The sequence below is a fragment of the Mytilus californianus genome, unplaced genomic scaffold (genome assembly GCF_021869535.1).
Source record: "Mytilus californianus isolate M0D057914Y unplaced genomic scaffold, xbMytCali1.0.p SCAF_4, whole genome shotgun sequence".
Lineage (NCBI taxonomy): Eukaryota > Metazoa > Mollusca > Bivalvia > Mytilida > Mytilidae > Mytilus > Mytilus californianus.
In genome coordinates, this window is record NW_026262690.1 from 39,447,491 (window position 1) to 39,465,088 (window position 17,598).

Consider the following 17,598-nt stretch of genomic DNA (forward strand, 5'->3'; position numbering starts at 1 on the left):
CCCAGGGATTTAGTGTTTTAACGTCATGGACAGTCAAAGAAGACATGACTTGTGCAATGCCAAAATAAAAGTGTCGACAGGCAGGAGGATAGTTAGGAGTTAACCTGTTAATAAGTATGTATAATGTAATATATAGATAGAGTAATCTCTATATAGAAAATGAACATGGATGTGTATTTATACATCCCAAAAAACCGTTTGAAAAGAAGAGTCACTTTTCAGTTGTAAGAACACAGGTTCCAAGAACAGGCCTATTTGTAATAATACATTTACTAGATGCAGATATAACACGCATTTTTAAGGTTTCTTCAGTAATATAAGAATCCGGTAAAAAGTTATATTCTTGTGGTGCAAGCGTTTAGTTTTATTTTTCATTTCTTGTCTTTTCTTCAGCAGAATCTGTTTATAAACGTACTATATTTTTTGTATCACTTCTGAGTATTTTACCAATTAGTCTACGTCCAACATCGAACACATTGTTGGTTGCTTTATCAGCTGGTATTGCTGGTTCTTTCATTTCAATGCCCTTAAATTAAATTAATGATTTCTCATGGTACTTACACTATTTCAGCTATTGTCAAATATCTTATACAAAAAAAATTAGGAGATGCGGTATGATTGCCAATGAGACAACTATTCACCCAATTTCAAATGAAGTGAATGTAAGCAATTATAGGCAACCGAATGGCCTTCAACCATGAGAAAACCAAATACCGTATAGTAGGCTATAAAAAAACCCAGACATGAAAAATATGAAACAATTCGATTTCGGACAGGCACATAAAGAATGTGGCGTGGCTAAACACGTTTGAAGGCGCCAACCCCCAGCCCTAAAATCCACCCTAACCTGTGACAGTCATGCAACAGTGCAACATAAGAACAAAGTATAAAAATCAGCTGCTTAACTCATCAGATCGATACAAAGCAGAAAAACAAAAATACAGACTGGACGTGTCAGGGTATTTATACAACCAAAAAGACACAAAGTACAGATCTAAGAGTTACTGGCAGCTAGTTCAAAGCCAATAACAACTAATAAAAAACATGTATCCAAGACTAAGATATCAATCAGTTCACATCCAACATCCAATGGATTTAGTGTAAAGAAGTTCATTAACAGTCGGAGAAAAACATGACATTGTGCAATGCCTTCCATGCTGGAGTTGATCAACCATCCTGTGAACTTTTGGCCACTCGTATCTTTTTTCAATGAAATTGCTCTGATTACTTTCTTAGAGGTGCAACACCTATGTAGAGAGTAAGAACTGTTATGATTTAAATTATATCTTTTCTCATTTTATGATTATTTACAAGTCTATGAAAAAATCACAATATGCATACAATTTCAGAGCATTTGCCTTTGCTCTTCAAAGTGGCTGATTACATAAATATTTCGATAGACTTTATTCAGTATAAAAAAAAGATTATGTTAAGAGCAATCATTTGGCCGCTGGAAATGAAAAATTAATATATTTTGCTATTGAACAGGATGTTTTTGGTAAAAGTAAATATGAACAACAGCCTCGCTGAAGCATCGCTGAAGAAACTACATGTATAAGACATCTAGTATTTTATATCTTTTTGGTTAATATAAAAAAGAAGATGTGGTATGATTGCCAATGAGACAACTCTCCACAAGAGACCAAATGACAAAGAAATGAACAACTATAGGTCACCGTACGGCCTTCAACAATGAGCAAAGCCCATACCGCACAGTCAGCTACAAAAGGCCCCGAAATGACAATGTAAAACAATTCAAACGAGAAAACTAACGGCCTAATTCATGTACAAAAAATGAACGAATAACAAATATGTAGCACATAAACAAACGACAACCACTGAATTACAGGCTCCTGACTTGGGACAGGCACATATATACAGAATGTGGCGGGATTTATCATATCTGAATGTTAACTGGAAGATATAGAAATAAGACAAAATGGCTACAAATATTTTTTTCTGAAATATTTGAGGCAAATATGCTAAACGAAATTCAAATAAGTCATAATGATTACTGTTTTCGGACAGACTAGCGTCATCTAGTGAACACCTGCTTTTCTTTGGTATTTTCTAATTAAAAGAGAGTGAAAGAAAAACAAGGGTTTATCATATTTTCGATTTTATCTTGCATTTACTGTAGATTCATTTATTTTCGTGGGTACCAATTTTCGTGGATTGAGAAAAAAATGTATTTCCGTGGATATTTGATCTCATGGTTTTGCAAAAGTCTGCATACAAGGCTTTTTATAATTAGAACTTCGTTGAACATCGATTTTCTCTTTAGATCCTTAGACAAATTAATTTTCTCGTTGTTTTATTTCCATTTGATTCTAAACCTCTGCGACTGGTACTAATGTACACTTCAGTTATTTTGTTCTGATTTACTGTCATATGGAGTATCAGTGAGATATCTTAATTTATATATTATCTGTTCTTAAATCATATCTCTGGACATAGGCAGTTTTATATAAGTATTTACAAATAACAATCATATAGCAGATTGATAAATACTCCAACACATCACGGGAAATTATATACTAGCATGAACAGAAAAGTATCAAAACTGCGTCAAACTTCTTCGCCCACCGAGATGATAACGGTGTTACAAAACCAGAGACTAATCTTTGCTAATTTCAAAGCTGAACACAACATATCTTTCTCCGTACCAGACTTCAGTAACGAAATTTACAGAGCAATGTTTCGACACAGCAAGATTGTGACCAAAGTTTCTTGTTGCTGGACCAATGCTACTCTGGAATTGCACAGACCTTGTTGAACCAACTACAGCAGACTTTTGCCGACTATATACTCAGCTTCACATAAAAACAAACTTCAGTATGACCAGTAAGAAAACTCAGTGAAGACGCGCACATATAAAAAACAATTCACAATATGTTTTAGAATTTGGTTGTGTGTGCCACTGGATCAGCCGGGGTCCAGTAGCCTGTGTAAATACTATACCAATGACCGTTTGCGACATCCTTGTAGACATATACTACCACTTTCGCAAAAGTATTACAGCTGTCTCATTTATATAAATTAAAGAAAAATATTGGATCTTTTAAGAAATATCTTGGAAATAATATTTGCTGTTTATACGCAGTGAACACTCAACATTCATACTTCAACCCTCATCCTGATGTGGATAAAGTTTGAAGCATTAAGAAACTGGATCTTGCACTGAACTATTCTACAACTAGATCCACTGTACTTTCTTGGCCTCGTCTTGGGACCACTTAATGACTCCAATACCATTTCGAAGCCTCACACATTTGGTTACCTGACAGCAGAAACCCAACTTAGTACACTAGTTAGAAAATTCGTAGATGGTAAACTCATTCGAATTACCACAGAACTGACAACATCGGACTACACCATCACCATTCCTGCGAACCAGCTTCTATACAATAGTGTTTCAAAACATTGGATCTCAAGCAATTTGGTACATGTATGACCACTAAACTCATATGAGTTCAACAATACTCCAAACATTGGTTAAGGTAGTAAACAATAGATTTTAACAGATGTATCAACATATGGGTATATGTCAATGAGACCATTACTATTATTTACAAATTTGCAGCCCTGGAAGAACAGTTCATCGACTTCCAAGTGGCTCCAGCTCAGGAACGACCGAATTCTTACTGTGCACCATATCTGACACCTATTGGCCTGCAACTCCAGCATCGGTTAACAAAATCACTAGGACACCAAGATTTCCTCTACTGACCTTGGCAAAGTGATCCAGGGCAATGTATTGTATACTAAACTCCAATGCAGAATGTGAGAGAGAGCCGTCGGTATGGTCAGGAAGATACACACTGAATACAGGTTATCACTGGACAATTCCACGCTGCCATAACCACAACAAATATTAACACAAACCTTGCCTACTACCAACATAAACCAGACTAGGACTTGCTGAAAATTGCCCAGAAATCATGTGTGTAACTACGGAGGAATAAGTATAAGAGGCAATGTCTAAAGTGCTAACAATAGTCTTTATAATGTAAGTTAGTGCTTTCTGGTTAGCTCTTGATAATTTTGCTTAAACGTGTTTGCTTCTTCTGTGCTATAGGGCATTCTAATTATCACTACAGTATTATGGTCAATACAAAATTATTGCTTTCGCTGGTTTTAAAAAGATTTTTTTCAGGAACTAGAACTCATCTCAGGCTAATCATGATAAAAGCAGGATATCCAAATAAGTTTCATGACATCATGGTGTAAACTTGTGTTTTGTAAGGAGACGACATAAAGATAACACATATCTTTTATTCTTTCGTAAAATTCTCAGATATAAACTGACAATGAAGTTACTAGCAAAACATTAAAATAAATGGGGTATACATTATTGAGACAAACTAAAATACATGTAGTGTAGCGCTCAAACAGTTAAAAATGAACAAGATACAAACGTGAGTTCAAAATAGGGGAACTTGCATAGATTTTTATTTCATATAGAAGATATGATTGAAATTCCTTAGAAGTATCAAAATACATCTAGATAACCTTGCTGTTCAATCCATTCAATTCTGACAGATTTACCCGACAACTGGACTCTTCAAAAACATTTATATGATAATGCACATGTTTACTTCAATCTTTACCTGTTGTGTGCTCAATAAAAGATACCTTTTATCTTTTCATATGTGTTTTTATACAAACATGTTACCTAAGTTGGAAAAGGAAAGTGTTTACTCTTATCATTTAGATATGTCAAAGCAAATAAAAACTACTGCAACAATAACTAAAGCACTACTGCCTTTAATTATGGAGTTAAAACCCTGACGATTTTTCTAATATATACTTGAATTAGTCAAAACTAATGCGATTTATAGTACAAATACCTGCCAGTGAATTTAGCATCAAAGTGCACGATTAAAATTTGAATAATTATAGACAATATAAAAATAAGGAGATGTTGTTTGATTGCCAATGAGACAAATATCCACCAAAGATCAAATGACGAGCACAACATAAGAACAAACCGTAAAACTCTGATGGAAAGGGCTTAGCTACATGGTCAGATCGGAACAAAGCACAAGAAAAAAAAGGAGAAAAAAGTTCCAATCAAAGAGTACTCGCATGTACTGATAGTAATAATGCAAAACCAACTTCATATTATTATCATACAGATCATGGTTTTTTTTTCTCAATGAATTAATTTTAAAAATCACAAAAACAACATGAGGTTTTGGAAGAAAGACGTGACTGCCATCACATGAAAATCCTTCAAATGGGGAACATAGAATTCTGGGTTCGACTTGAACAGATGTGATCAACTATATGACATAAACTATAAACTAACAAAACAGCACAGACTGACATATATAGTGAAACAAGCAACAGCACAGACTGACATATATAGTGAAACAAGCAACAGCACAGACTGACATATATAGTGAAACAAGCAACAGCACAGACTGACATATATAGTGGAACAAGCAACAGCACAGACTGACATATATAGTGAAACAAGCAACAGCACAGACTGACATATATAGTGAAACAAGCAACAGCACAGACTGACATATATAGTGGAACAAGCAACAGCACAGACTGACATATATAGTGAAACAAGCAACAGCACAGACTGACATATATAGTGAAACAAGCAACAGCACAGACTGACATATATAGTGAAACAAGCAACAGCACAGACTGACATATATAGTGAAACAAGCAACAGCACAGACTGACATATATAGTGAAACAAGCAACAGCACAGACTGACATATATAGTGAAACAAGCAATCAATGAAAAAACCCAAAAAAAATAACCGACAATGGAACAACAAAGAAGTAAAAAGAACGGCGACCAAACGTATTTTTAACATTGTTAACTTGAGACATGGCTATATTCACTTGTATGTATTTAAGATCAAAATAGAAAAATTGATGAAACGTAGATGAAATTGCATATCAAAGAGTTTGAATAGTATACTTCAATAATTATATAGATATCCATACATAGAAAAGAATTCAGAGCTGATATTAGTATCATTACCAGTGAAAACAATTAAATAAAAAACATGCAAATATACTTATATATTTATGTAAACATTTTTATTGAAGAACATCCAGAATCAACATAGATGACTTGTTATTAAAAAAAATACATAGCCATCTGAAAACATTGTAATTTGAGTACATGCTTACAGATTTAATGTAATTGTTTATATAGCCTTAAAATACATACATCATGTGTATGCATGCGTGGAGTCGATATAGTGCGAATTTTGGTTCAGATTCGAAGATTTTTAGTAAACAAATCCGTGTATTCGGGGGAATTTGCTTAGGATTTCCTCTTACACAAATCTGAATAAATTCAACCAAAATTCTAAAATAATATACCCAAATCCAAACATAAATACAATGATCATATTCTGTAATAAAAACCTAATTGCTTAACGCTTCCATTTCTCCAGATGCTGTCAACAGTTTTAGTAATTGAATCAACTATAAATGTTGAGCATGTTGGTCCATGGTTGGAATAAATACCTCACAAAGTAAAGTAAGTTGCCCTCCGTTTCAGCTTTTAGAATATTCTTACTCAACAACTGTCTTAAAAGATTAAATGTGAATTTCGAATTTTAATTTAAGTCTCAAGAAATATATTTTACACACCTTCTCTTATCTTGTATCAATACAGTAAGTAAGTAACTTGTCATATTTCAAATTTCAAACGACAAGCAGGATAACTCTAATGCCAACATTCAAAATCTGTAGGTGTGCATATTTACTTTTCTCATGAACTGATTCCTAATGTTTTGTATTACCAATCTACTTCTTTGGTTATGCAACTTGAACAGTCACATAAAGGACAGCTTTATTTTTATTTTGACATATGCTATAGTAAATATATTAATTATGTGCAAGAAAAAATTATGAATGAAATACAAATTGTGACTTGTACCTTGTATTTAAGATGACAAATGCCACCAACAGCAGCTAGGTGAATCCAGTCGAAACATCTTAAAATTTCCTCAAAAGAATCCAGGGTGGAAATTGTCAAATAATAACTGAAGATTAGATAGTATGATAGATCAACAGATTTACTAACATAAATGTCATTTTACAATTGAGTGACTAACAAAAAAACTTGATGAATGTGTATTGAGACACCCACAGGTAACAATAATAGTAGGATACATTAATTAGGCCAGTTTAAAAGAAAATGAACCCACCTGTACGCTCCATCGCAGCCACATGCCTTAAAGACTCTCACTTTTCTGGCTAGATTTCAATATATACTAAATCCTCATAGCTGTGTAAGAAAGTTATGTCTACTATGCAAGGTCCAGTGTTATTTGTATCTGTCATTGTAAAATAAGAGAAGATTTATGGGGATACATGTTACTATCTAATAATACATTCAAGTCTCTGTTTTCAATGTGTATGTAAATAGTGGGATAATTTATGTGGTTTTATGAATTTAATTTTATGATACGTGGTAAAACAATCACTTATGTTTCTATCATATTTCAGTTCGTTGACATGTGTTATATCTATGACCTTTCTATACATATTTTAGAACAACTTTTTATAGTATCAACGTTTAATAACATGCTCCATCATATTTTAATGACATTGTTTAAAGTTTAAAAGTCGAAGGTGTCTCAATTTAACAGAAGGATTTGTGTGAATGTCGTTTTTAAAAGACAAATATTCTCGCCTGTATATATTAGACGCCATTCATATTATAGAACTTAATATTAGAAGTTCTGATGGTAATCTTCATTTCAGAATTTATAACTACCGGGATGAGTGTTCCTTTCCTTGACGGCTATGTCTTGTGGAGTATACATCTCTCAGTTGGTTCACTCTGTCTGTGTTTACAATGACGTCTCTGTTGGACGTTATATTTTCCTTTTTCAACAATTTTACAACAGGGATATATCATAAATTGGTCAAAGTTTTTATTATAGATTTTATCACAGCTATATTGTAAAACTTAGATTCCACTTATGGGAATTTAATAAAAGGGGGAAGTTCACATTCCGCTTTACATGGCAGTTATTATAATAAATCTACAAAGCTAACAGGTTATCCACTGTCATTCACATCTTTCATTTTGGCTTAAAGACTATTGAAAAATTTAAAAATTATTCATTTGTAACAAAAATGTGCTAATTTCATTAGATAGGGTGATATGATCTGATACCTTTAGTGCAGAAATGTCACTATGATGTCTTATGCATGTCGAAATTGGCATAAATTGGCCATTTTATCCCTAGTTTTGGAAAAATAAGAGTTGAGCCAAGGCCTTACCAAAACAGATAATTAACATCCTTGAATAAGACATCTTTTAGCAAAAACAATTTTGAGGTAGGACATTGAGATTAGTATTTGAACAATAATGGCACGATATCAAAGTTAGGTTTTTTTTTGGAAGTTTTTGTAGTTTTCGATTACTTTCAAGAAGTTTAAAAACCTAATATAAATATGTTAGATAAACTTTAAAAAATATATATCCATACTTCAATCTGACAGGCATGTCTTATAAACCATGCTAAGGACGTTATTGGATAGATTTATGATACTTTTAGATTTTCGAACCCAAGAGCCAAAACGGTGACCTGATCCTCTTTTATCACTAGCATTTCACGAGATGGTGTCAGAAATGGTCAATAACCGGAAACAATTTTCCGAAACGAAACGAAATCATTTGTTATTGTTTTGACCACTTTTTCCCCCTATTATGATACTATAACAGAGTTGAGTCCTTTTTCTTTACTTTTATTGCACTTTCTTTTATGTATTTTATGTATCAGTATCTATTGTTATTTCACAAATCGATAGTAAAAGGGAGAGTTTTAAGATATTTCAAACTAGTTTAACCCCACTACATATTCATGTGCTTTCCAATGTCACGAACCTCGTTAGTGGTTGTGTGTAGTTGCATCTTAAGGATTTTTTCCTTTATGGAATTTGGTGTAGATACCAGACCTTTGGGATAGCTATATCACGCATTTACTCTAAACTCGAGGCGATTTGTGGCTTGGCATATTGTATTACCACGTGTCTGTTGTTGAATATACCGTCTTAATGTCTGCGTTTTTGTTTTTTGTTTGGTTGCTGTCTCATTAACGTATACTCAACATCTTCTTTTATTTGTGTCTACGGTTTATAAAAAAGTTGTAGTAACTTATGCCATGTTCAATGCTTTTAGAAACTTTTTTCAAATAATAAGACAGTTTCACCTCGTTATATTTTGGCTTTGATATGTATATATTGTATCATGTTTAAAAAGGTTTTAATGTCGAAATTACGAGAACAAGTTAAATGAAATTAAAAATCTAATTAATTCTCTGTTTCGATCATGGATCAAGGTCTTACAGGGTACATTACACTAAAATAATACGTACATGTACTGTGGTGTAATATGATATAATAATTCGCGTTATATTGAATAAAGTATAATTATGGATAGCTATGCCCACCTAGGCAATTAAAGAACAATATTATCATTTTGATTTTTTAAATTATTACTTATGTCAACGATATGAAAAAGCCGTCGGGATTAGCGTCAATGAGATACATTTAAGTTAACCAACTGAATAGACATCTAAAGGTTACCATACCGCCTTCATTCAACTATAAAATAAATCCCGCGATGTCTTACTTCCCCGAGTACAAACAAAATGTAAATTGATTCACCATGATATCAAATATCTTACCCCAACGCCAAATTTTCAGAAGACTGATAACATCAATTAACAATATTCCTGACCAGGGAGACTCCAAGGGAAAATATAGTCATTCCATGGTCTCTTCCGACTAAAACACTACCCAAAGTTTGGCATCCCTTTGTCTGTGCGAGATGTATAAACACGCAGCCACGTCAGGTCTGAGAGGGAACTTTTATATGATGCACCGTGAAGGGTAAGTGCCACGCCCTCCGCACGTAAAAGAACCATTTACAACTCTCTGAGGAGTCCGCAGGTTGCACAATCCAATATACCCTCATTTTGCCAGTGGTAGTCCAAATTCCCTGTCATCCATCCTGGTCGAATCCTACCTTGCAAACCCTATCTCTTGCATTAATTCGTTAATTCATTTTCGTCATAAACATGCATGAACAATTTGCAACTGGGCGTAAAACAAGCAACAATCAATCCATCTTGACCTTGGACTTGTACATAACTGTGTGACCAGGTTTAATTAATTTATGAGTTCTCAATTAGTGCTAGATTACCCAAAAATAGGGGTTCAATTCTGATGTATATATATATTTGTTCCCTTTTTGTATCTTTTAGTGTACCAGTTTAATGTACATTGTATTGCAGCCACCAATACAAACCAAAATAGATTTCATGCTGCATGGAGCTTTTAATGCATATCAAACATTTTGACATGTCCTGTTTTGGTTGTTACAATATGACAAAGTTTCCCATCTATGAATGAAGATGAATATGTCTTATATTTTTGCCAGCATATTCTGTTCTCTGTTATAAGGTAGCCTGTAAAAAGAACACGCTATAGATAAAACAAAAAAATATTACTATTCATTAATGTGACATTAGAGCATGTCCTCCATTCTCTTAAATCATTTCAAAAATGTGATAGGTTTACACCCCCCCCCTTTTCTCCGCGCCCCATTCTCTAAAATTATACCAAATACCAGTCTACAAATATCTGATACGTTCCAGTTACCATAGAAAGGTGGGAATATCTTTATATCTTACAAGACAATATATGTTATTACCGTGATATATTGTCTGACATTTGTCGTTGTTTTCTCCCATAATGGTTTTTTAAACTACTGGTAATCTCGTCACATCCTGAAAATTCTACATAACTACAAACTTTCAAATGCATAAACAGACTACATCTTCTGACATCAGACTCGGACTTCTCTTGAACTGAATTTTAATGTGCGTATTGTTATGCGTTTACTTTTCTACATTGGCTAGAGGTATAGGGGGAGGGTTGAGATCTCATAAACATGTTTAACCCCGCCGCATTTTTGCGCCTGTCCCAAGTCAGGAGCGTCTAGCCTTTGTTAGTCTTGTATTATTTTTAATTTTAGTTTCTTGTGTACAATTTGGAGTTTAGTATGGCGTTCATTATCACTGAACTAGTATATATATTTGTTTAGGGGCCAGCTGAAGGACGCCTCCGGGTGCGGGAATTTCTCGCTGCATTGAAGACCTGTTGGTGACCTTCTGCTGTTGTCTGTTCTATGGTCGGGTTGTTGTCTCTTTGACACATTCCCCATTTCCATTCTCAATTTTAGAATAATAAAGCCATTGTCAACACAGATAAATTTATCAAAAGTTACTGAAAGATAACGATGAAAATATGTTTTAACACCGGCCAAGAAGTAGTTAAAGGTATATAATAATTTTCAGGTACGCTCGAGGTCAAAACTGATATGTGACAATAGTTAAGTATGCCGCTTTGAAAGTAACTTATAAATAAACATCGACGGAAAATGATTATCTACAGGTAGTCTAAGAGTTTCTAGTAAAGAGTAGAATTGTTTTTAAATTAATAGTTAAATTCCCAGAGAAAACCAATTGTCTCAGGCCTGCAATATAATCGAGAATGAGAAACATTTTCTCTTGTATTGCGGGAAAAACTCCATCATGAGACCAGCTTTTATTAAAAAAAATTGATTGAGGCAAATTGTATTGATAATTTTAATGACCTAAATGATGATGCTAAAAAGAAATTAATTCTCTGCCCATCAACACAAAAACAAGTAGAAAGCATAGGTTTATTAAAGGTAGTGGACTCGTAATTGAATCATTAACTATTATACTATATCATTATATGTATTAATTAGTTTGTTCATTATAATTATACAGGCTTTCTTCTTGTCGTTTAAGATAAGATAAGAAAACTTTATTTTGATTCGGCATGGTTTAAAACATACAAACATAAGCTCTTGTGAGCTTTTCACCGAATATATAAAAAAACACATAATATAAACGTAAAACAGATATACATACACATACTGACATAGAATGAATATATGATATACATGCAAGGCAATCAAAGCATACATATATAAGCAGAACATATAAGCACACATAAAATGAATAGAATAGCCATGCAAAGCAATCAAAATCATTAACACTATAAGCAACTAAAATGTAAATGAAAAAATTAAAAGCTATGAGAACAAATTAAAAAAATACTACTTGCATGCACTACATCTACATTCTGATCCATTCCAGGACTGAATTAAGCTTTTAAACTGGGAGAAGTTATTTTCAGTCTTGAAATGGTCAGGCAAGCTATTCCATAATGTAGGAGCTGCAAAACGAAGGAGTTTTTGCCAAAAGAAGAGAAGTTCTTACCCTTGGAATATCCAAAATATTACTATCCCTGAAAGAATAATTAGTTTGTTTTTTATTTACCAGATTATTGAGACAAATTTTAGTTGATAGTCAATTTCTATACCCAACAATTTAACTTTTTTTTCACAAGTTAATTTTGAATTTTGAACTTCAATTGTTGGGTTCATGTCAAAAGTTTTCTTTCCAACTGAAATCACTTGAAACTTGTCTGGATTGGCTTGCATTTTATTTATTCTAAACCATTCTATCAGCTGATTTGACTCCAGTTTTAAGGTTGATATAAGATTGTCATAATCAGGACTTGAAAAAGACAAAGTATTGTCGTGTGCATAATTATACAGCGAGCCATTTTTTATAAAATATCATTTAAAAATACATTGAAAAGGATAGGGCCTAATATAGAGCCTTGCGGTACCCCTTTATGAATGCCAGCCCAACTGCTAAGAATGCTTCCAATTTTGATTTGCTGTTTTCTGACAGTTAAATATGATTTTAGTAAAGAGACTGAATGTGGCTTAATACCATAAGAGAGCAATTTATCAATTAAAATTCCATGTGGAAGGCAATCAAAAGCCTTTGAGAGGTCCATAAGAACAGCAGCCAAATAATGATTTTTATCCAGGGCCTCTTGCCAATCTTCCAAAAGACTTAGCAGTGTGGTCTGGCACCCATGTCCCTAACGAAATGCACATAGATATGGGTTAAAAATATTGTCAAAAAAAATCAGCCAGTTGGATCTCTAGTACTTTTTCGTATATTTTAGATATTATAGATAATACACTTACAGGTCTATAATTGGATTTTTGAAGCGTATCATTTTTCTTGAATACTGGAGTGACCTGTGCTTCTTTAAGTCTGTCAGGGAATACCCATACTCATGTTGTATTTATAAGTGTTGTAATTTGAGGCCCCATGACAGAATTACTTAGCTTCACAACCTTTGCTGGAATTCCATCAGCTCCTGTAGCCTTTTTAATGTTTATTTTGTTCATGATCTTGTCAATTTTGTCAAATTCAAAATTTACTTCTTGGTCTCGGTTCTTTTCAATTTCTTGAATACTTGGATGATTTTGTTTTTTATATGTGGTGTCATTTCCAATAGAGTCTGCTACTGTAGAGTAAAAGGTGTTATAAGTATCTGCTACCTGTTTTGTGTCATTTAGTATGTTGTTACCTTCTACAAGTACTATGGTTTGGTCTCCATTTTTACATTTCTTAGATAAGAAGGGTTTTATAAATTTCCAAAAATCACATGATTTTGATCCGCCTGCACATCTCTCTAAGAAATAAGTTTTCATTGAGTCTTTCTGAAGTTTGTTTACCAAATTTCTTTGTTTACGGTATTTTCCCCAGGTCTTACTGTTTCGTTGTTTTGTATAATTTGTATAGAGCATACTAGTATGTTTGCGATAAATAGTTTTTCTTAATTCGCTGTTCATGCATGGCAGTGGTTTCTTTCTGTGTGTTCTTGTCTTAATGGGTGCATGTGAGTTTAGGATGTCAGTTACCTGTTGTTCATTATTCATGTATGCCTCATTTATGTGTTGTTCATGTGTTTTAGTACTAGAGATACTTGGCACACTTGGGATGTTAACTTTACTAATATCATTATTGAATAACTTAAGATCATTTATATTATACTATGTTTTGTTTGTTTACTCACGAATCATATAAGTTGATTTATATGACAATAAAGTTTGAATTGAAGGTAAAATCCTACGGATGCTCTGGTATTTCATACCACCTTTTATGACGACTTATAATCATCATCATCATCATTATGAAAGAAATAAGTAAAAAAAAACAAATAAACACAATCGAAAAAGGATAAGTGACTTGAAATGCAATTTGATTATTTTAGTTTTTCATTCTTTTGCTTACATCGTATGCCAACTATTCAGTGCAGAGTATGTGTACATACATCTAGCGACTTACAAAACGCAAAAAGGAAACAACATAATTACTCGTATAAAAGACATATGAAAGTTAAAAATTGTAAGCGTCTTGTGATGATATTTTAAATTTATAACTTTTTAGCTCACTTATTACAACAAACTACTCGGGCTACATCAGTTCCTTGTAACGAAGAAAAGAATTCTGCTGCCATTGTTTGTTGGTTTTTTTTTGTGTTATTAATTGAATGTTGTTCTCCGTTCGGATCGTTTTACTGGGAAGTTTTAAACAACGAGAAGCAGGACCAAGGTGTCTCCAGTTTTACTAGTGAAAAATATAAGCGTAAACATGACGAACGTTATAATGTCAAGTGCTTACGTAAATGTAAAACAGAACTTAATATCTAAGGATAATTTAGAGTTTAAAAAATATTTCATTATTTTGAATAACAAAAAAGATATCATTATTTTTTAAATTTCGAACCCTCAACATGAAATTACCAATTGAAACTGGCAGACGGCAAAATCTAGAAAGAGAAAACAGAAAGTATGTATTGTGCAATTTAGATGATATTGGTGATGAAAACCATTACTTTTTTTAATTGTTCAGCTTTTGACGACTGTAGAACACAATGTATCAAAAGTCATTATAGGAAAAGACCTAACACTATGAAGTAATTCCAAAACATGTTCAAAACTAAATGAGCTGTATAAAATAATTAAGGAGATCGACAATTAGGTAAAATAACTCTATACCTTTGTAATTTGGTAGTGAAAATAAAGATGTATAACAAAAATCACCACGTAAAAAGGTGAAAGTTTGGGATAATAAATGGTAAAACTCAGGAGGCCTGTGTTAAATATCATACTGATCAGCTAACAGGTAATTAGTAATTAGTAATTTTGTGAGATTATGTTGCATTTTACAACTCTCTATCACTGATAATTCATCTGCATAGCATTTGAGTTTCTTTTACTTTCTTGTGCCGTTTTGTACTCTGTAAATTCTCGTCTCGAATGCGAGAGTTCATGGGTTCAATCCCCGGTGAACATTGGTATTTGCTTCTTCTCCGCAAAGAACGCAGCAATTATGAATAAGAGGCAAAGATCGGTTGGCTTGGAGTCAGGATAATGTGTCAGGGTAGGGTAAGATGTCTTCATGCGGACTGTCATCTTTTAAACGAGTACGAGCACGTTCAAAACCGGATCAGCGTATAGGTCTTGTACAATGAAGGTTCATATCATATCACATTAACATATTTCGTACTGTTAGTATCGTTTTCATAACAGTGTGGACGAGACCATATTTTGGCGCGCTCAAGTCCCGCATTGACGGGTTAAATTAGGTGAACGTTCGTCTGTAACGCCCACTTATCACGTCGTATTTGTTATAGACATTTAAACTGTGGGGTCACCAAAGGTTTTCAACGCCTAAATCAAATAATTCGCAAAACTAGAACAGGAATAACCTTTGTGTTTCGATTAATATTGAATACTTCAACGTTCTTTACTTGCGTTTTTGTTATGTTTTGATACACAATTTTTATAATATCGCACGATCTGTTAACACAAAAATTAATTTAACTAGCTTTAAAAGTTACAATGTATGTGTTGGCTATTATCTTTTTCGGACGTCAAAGCGATTAACCCATTGCGGTTGTCTAAATTTTTCACTTAGTATCTTTAAACTTTTATCTTGTGTAAAATTTTATTTTAGAACGAATGCATGATCAACTTTCAATAGTTGTGCAATTACAAAACATAGTCAAAATATACTTTCGTACGGTCTTTTTCGTACTTGCAAGATATTGGACAGTAAAAAGCTATTTGGACCAAGCCTTATGAAATTTGCATTGAATTCACGAAATAGTAGTAGGTAAAATGTATAGTTTGGTGCATTTTTGGAAACTGGAACTTTTCTTCTAACTACTATACTTGTGAAAAACCCTTGGTAGCAGAATGATTATACACCGACTATTCTTCTTTTCTGAGTGTGTGTGTGTGTGTGTGTGTTGTTTTTTTGTAAGGATGCGATTGTTTTTTTTTTCTCATGCTTACATGAACATTACTTTTTTAATTTATGTGTCGTATTTTTTTTTCCGTCCCTAATTTTGAATGTAAATCAATTAGATTTTTTCCTCTTTTTTCAAAAACAAAGTATTTGTTTCCTTTCTAATTTTTTCTTAGAATCAATTCATTTCTTTTTTAAAACGGCCCAACTTACATAACACAATAATTGACGGCAGTTTATATCAACGTCCTTTTTAAGATCGCAATGAAAATGTGCATAATATAAATATAATATATGTATCATGCAGGAAATTAATTTTTAAAATGTGGAAAATAGCAACAGCTTAATATGGATTGAAATTGAAATAATTGTTATAATTTACACAAAGTTACTTTTTTATAAACATTCAAAAAATATTATTATTTTTTTTTTTTTTTTTATTTTTTCAAAGACCACATTGTAACTTCGAGATTAAGTACAACCATGAAAGCGCTTTTCCTTTTCTTTCTTCTGCTGTTAGTTTAACTCAGTTATTTTGTGTCATGAATTGGTATTGATGTCATCTCGAATGTTTTTAAATATGAAGAAAAGGGGACCCGGTTGTATGTCAATGAGACCAAGGATTTGTATAAAAATCCTTGATGAGACACAAACAAACGACAAAAAAAAAAAAAAAAAAAAAAAAAAAAAAAAACGGGCAACATTCATTCTTCAACAATAAAATACGTTACAAGACAAAAAAGGTTTGTAAGTAAAAGACCCACATTCGTCAGATACAAGAATGATATATCGACGAGTACTGAAATTTAGTTTATGACTAACTATCTTTGGTCAAAGACACAAAAAGGATCACACACATGCGTAACAGTTTCCTCTTTAGAAAAAAGCATTATACAAACAGAAAAGTCTTTTGAATAATTAGATATACATATAGCAATTGAATTGTGTAGTACTGGAATATCCAAGGCAAACTAATCATATGAGTTCTCTGTATGACTGAATGATTCAAACGATGATACATGTGATAAATATCCAGTTAAACAAATGATTTTTTTTTTCATCGTCCGGAACTCTTTTCACAAACAAATCCTATGCATTGATTAAATGCCCCCCCTCCCCCCTGGATCCGCCTTTGGGGTGATTTAGAGCTTGACATGTAGTATAGGCACCTGTATTATTAAAGACGGTATTTTGATATAGATATCTTGTTGTGTCGTTGGGTTTCAAGCTGTCTCATTGACGTATACCTCACATCGTATTTCATTTGTTATTGATATCTATTACTAATAATAATGATAATAAGAATAGTATTGATGATGATGATTATAATCAAGGAATTGTATACTTAAAAATATACAATTCCTTTTTTATAATGATATTAGTC

The 17,598-nt window shown here is 32.9% G+C and overlaps 1 long non-coding RNA gene across 1 annotated transcript in view; it reads left to right on the forward strand.

Moving 5' to 3' along the window:
- LOC127738023 (uncharacterized) overlaps positions 1–17,598 on the forward strand; it is a 160,279-nt gene that overhangs the window by 116,606 nt on the left and 26,075 nt on the right. The gene's annotated exons all lie outside the window — the stretch shown is intronic.